Consider the following 5,094-nt stretch of genomic DNA (forward strand, 5'->3'; position numbering starts at 1 on the left):
GGCACATTGAATCGCTCCCCAACCAAGGTAACTAGAGGACGATGAGGTTTACCAGAAGTTCGAGGAATAGACGCATGGCACCACACAGCAATATTTATTTAAATTAAATACTCATAAGCAGATGTTGGGCTCTGAAAATCTTTTATATCTTTATCAACTTCAGTAGATTTTTTGAATATCCCCAGTCAGCCTCCCCTACTTTCCATTTTGTGGAAACATGGAGATGGAATATTTTTCATATACTTTAAGTGAATGGGCCAATGATCACTGCCATGATCATTCTGGTCTACTACCCACTGATAATCTAACCTCAAAGACGAAGAACAGATAGTGAGGTCAATGGCTGAATCAGTATTATGAAAAACATCATGTCTTGTAGGGGAACCATCATTCATTAAAGTGATGTCATTTAAGTCAAGCAGCTGTTCTATTATTAAACCCCACCGGTCGCAGTTTGGCTTTCCCCAGAGGTGCTTGGCATTAAAATCCCCCATCAGAATGAAGGGTTTAGGAAGCTGGTCTATCAGTGTCTGAAGATCGTTTAATTCTAGCTGACGGGGGGATTATCCCTGCGCATCCTGCAATCTACTTTCTAATGATGGATCAAGGTAGAGAGAACAAATTGTGATCCATTTACAATTAAAAATTTGGACTGCACAAGCCTGCAACACAGTGTTCAATTGAACAACCCTGTGATTAACAGACTTGCGGACTATGATGCCTGTGCCTCCCTGAGCACGTTACACCTATCAGGGGTGGAGACCTGTGAAATGAATAATTAAAACCCACATTAGGTGTGTGCTCTCCCAACTTTGTCTCTTGTAGACACATCGCAGATAAATCATGTTCCCTAAACAGAACCCGAACTTGCTCTCTATTTGGTATAAATCCACGGATGTTCCATTGCATGAGAGCCATTATTTAGAGGAAGGGATCTTAAAATTCCCTCTAATTTAGGAATCTGTGTCCTGGTGAGAGAGATCTTATCAGTTTTTACCAGTACTATTTGACCTAGATCTAGGTGTTACAGATCTTTTAGAAGATGGGCTTTCACTTGCCATTTCAGTTTTACTTTTGTTCTTTCTACGATTGCTGAGTGACAGTGAATGAGGCGAAGAGGGAGAAAGGGCCCTCTTGACGAATAAAGAGGGCCTCTATCTCCTCACCGTCATCTCCCACGCACTGTAATGTCAAGATCAGGTGAGGGCTCAATGTCAGGCAATGTCCCTGACAGAGAGAAGTCGTCAACAAATTGAGACCTGGCTTGAACCCTTGAAACAACAGGGTCCCCTGGCTTGACCAGTGTCCTCTACAACATGAGGAGCCCCGCCAGAGGGGCCATGAGAAGCCCCACTAGGGGGGCCGTGGGGAGCCCCACCAGAGTGGGCGTGGGCAAACGGGGGACCCCACCAGGGGGGCACGGGGAGCCCCACAGCAGAGCCCCACCGAGAGGGCATGGGAAACCCCATTAGGGACCCCCGGGGAGCACCACCTGAAGGGGCACCAGAAGTAGCAATATCCGGCTGTTGTGCCTTCAAGGCATCTGAATAAGTTTTCTTTCCCAACAGCTTCTTGGCCTGTCCCACATGATGTGTTCAGCGATAGATTTAAGTAATGCCTCTTGTTCTTTTTTTAAATTCACTGCATTTCTTATCTCGGGCTCGATGGTCACCCTTACAGTTTCACAACAAATTACCGGCCGGGTTCAGAACATTCCTCATGCTCAGGCTTGCCACACGATTCACAAAGTTTATTTCTGGTGCAAACATTTGAGGGGGAGTGTCCAAAGCCAAAACATTTAAAGCACTGGAGCACTCTCGGTCTATAAGGACGAACTTTCATAATTTCATTGCAAGAACAATTTCAGATGGCAAAAAAGGACTTACAAATGTTAAAATAATCATAGACGAGCGGGGCACCCTGAAAACCTTCCAAACCACTCTGGACACATCTCCAAAATTTCCTCTTCGTCCATTTCATGTAAATCTTCATTGAAGATGACTTTTACCCTTTGCATAACTAAAGTTATAGTGAGGTTTTACCTCTTTTATCAACCTTCAGTATTAAGCTTTAATTTAGGAGCATTACTGATTGAACATTGGTTTTGGCATGAACTAAAAAACTATTACGCCCAAAGCGAGTTACTTCTGGGCTCCCAACATTGCCGATCTTCTGGCTTACCAACCTTTTCACCTTGAAGAGGTTGCCTCTCTCACCATGTGTTGTAATAATCAACCACTTAGCTGGGTCTGGTGATCTGGAGGTTTTACTTATTTTACTTGAATCTTTAGTTCAGTTGGTGGTCTATATATCTCAAGATGCCTAGGGTACCTCTTCCGCCTCTACAAGTCCAACACTCATAGAGTCTGACCTAAACTCTCTGTAGGCTCTGTGAGCTTCCGATTCGTTGTTGAAAAATATCCAAAATTCAAAACAACCATAATTTTTCCCAAGTCTATTCCGTAATTCTTTTACGTTTCCAAATTTACAAAATTCATTAAATAAGGTTATCATAATTCCCGTTCTAAAGGGACTGGTTTTACATACAAAATGTTTGTAACAGGAGCTCATTTGAAAAGGCTCCAAAGTCACAATAGAGGAATTACCAAATTTTCCGTTGTCCTTATCCTTGCCCAAGTCGTCAACAGGAAGGTTTTGGTGCTCCATAAGACGTACAATTGATGATTCATCCAGGTAGCCCCCCACCCACCATGGAGCCACATTTAGAGGACAGTGTTATCCCATACAGGGCTGCCCTAGGGTACCACCCAGATATACACCCACCCTCAGTGCTTAAGGCGTCATGATGTCCGTCGAGATCAGACCCAGCACTAAGAGCAGGGTTTGACATATAAACTTTCCCCTCGCTCGACCACGTTAGGTACTCGAGTTCTACGGGTGAGGTGGCATGCCAACCATCCTCACCCTCCACCAAATCCATTGAGAAAGTCCAAATCATGTCCAAAACCAATCCAAGTCATCAACATAAAATCCGTGCCTTATAGAGGGAGGAAGCAGAAGGATGAAAAGTTTTAGAAAAAGGAAAAGGGCTGACTTATTTAGTTGGATCAACAGCTGGGCACCAAGGCCCAGCAAGAAAGTAGTTCCCACCAGGCATCAGGGCCCAGCTGCTGAACCCTAAGCCCCCCATCCCCGGCAAGGCATTCAGCATCTGGGGGGGGGGGGGGGGGGGGGGGTTGTCATCAAGTCAGAAGGGAAATGCTGATTGATTGGTTTCAATTACTTGGCTGTCATCAAGTCAGAAGGGAAATGCCGATTGATTGGTATAAGGAAATGGGAAAATAATATAATAAACTGAGGAGAAAGTCTTTCAGCAAAATATTCATTTTCATGATAGCTTATAACATTTGGTTTTCAACTTCATTGCTCTTTATTTCTCGAGGAAAATCCCAATACTGCAATAGATACCCAATGATCAAAACGGAAGGTTACTATGTTTATAAAGGAATAACTTCCAGGTATAATCATCACTTTCTTCATGTTACTTTATCTAATCTTACTTCTGATACTGATATTACTATTGGTGATGTGGTTGATACAACCTCTGTAAGATTTTCAAATGTTCAGACCGTGTAAATACAGCGGTCCCTGATATATATTTAAATAATAATAAAAATCATCAGAAATCACCCTTTCACATAACGAATGCCTTCTCACGTGACTGCCCACTCAGTCATTTACGTTCTAAATTTCGAGAAAGTGAAGAAAGTGAACATTATGGGATCTGACTATTTACAGAAGCTTTTCTTTTAAATAAAAATGTTATACGGTTTTGACTTCAATGACGACTAAAAAACAAACACATATCCTACATCTAAAGTCTGGGATTTTTGGATAAGCTATATCAAATGCGACAAACTAATTAATTGCCTTTGACAGAAATTTATGGTCTAAACTTAAATGCATTTGATTAAGTCTAGGCTGATAATTCCTACTTCAAATTAAGCTATCCAGTTAGATAGGAGTAGGTAATGACCTGTAAACCTAGTTTTTACATAAAAGTATACTTCCCCAACCTGACAGTGCCATCTCTACCAAGAATAACTTAGTATCAATGCTAATAAATCGTTGCGCTCAAGAATAAAAGTCACTTTTATAAGCATAATGAAATTGCTTGTGCACTAAGATTCCACTGTCGAAACATATCTGGCCATTTATTCTAATGTACTAACTTAAAATTGCAATTAATAATAGTTATTCAGTTATCAGCGTCATAACTAATCTTTTTTTCTTGATTCAAAGTTTCGATTAGGTTTAATGTATATTTATCCATTAAGAGGAGCGACAATGCACAAGGTATAGCTACTATTTTAAAATTTTACGAGCGCTGCCTCCTGATACATTCCTCGGTTTTCCATATTATTTAGTTACAAACATAATTTTTCCATTTGATTTACTTTTTTAAATTAATGATGTATCATCAGCGGCCATGCCTCAAACTTGAACTCTCCTAAAGTTACTCAATGGCAAGGACTAGACTCCGTTAGAAATATTTTACTTGTATTTAGAAATTCCAAATCAATCTTAGTTCATGTATGCTCTTTATTGCATAGACAATTTCCATTTCTTTATACATCTCTCACATGAGAAGGCCAATTGAATTCTTTGAATATCTTCCGCCAACGGGGAATGTCATTATTGCGTGCAGTGCAGTGAAGGAGAACCTATAAGGTCAATACATTATAGTCGTTAAATATAAAAAGGCTGAGAGTTATACCACTTATCGATACCAAGTGAAATGATTATTACTTCCACTTTCTTTTTGGATAAAAGTTCTAAACACTACATTTGATTCTGATATTCTAATCTCCCAAATTTAAACTTTTAATACATACTAAAGCTCGAGATTTTAGTCTTCAACTGAGATGGTGACAGATGAACTTGTATACGAATGTTGTCCTAATTATTGTTTTCGCAAAAGATGAAATTAATCTATTTTGCGTAATTTTGCCTCCCTTCCCCCAAAGTAAGAAAACAAAACTGAGGATAGACACTTCATCAACAACCTTTTTAACTGGGCCGTCATTCTTTATATAAGAGGGTGAAGCGGGGTCTCTCTCTCTCTCTCTCTCT

This window comes from Macrobrachium nipponense, chromosome 5, assembly GCF_015104395.2.
Source record: "Macrobrachium nipponense isolate FS-2020 chromosome 5, ASM1510439v2, whole genome shotgun sequence".
NCBI lineage: Eukaryota > Metazoa > Arthropoda > Malacostraca > Decapoda > Palaemonidae > Macrobrachium > Macrobrachium nipponense.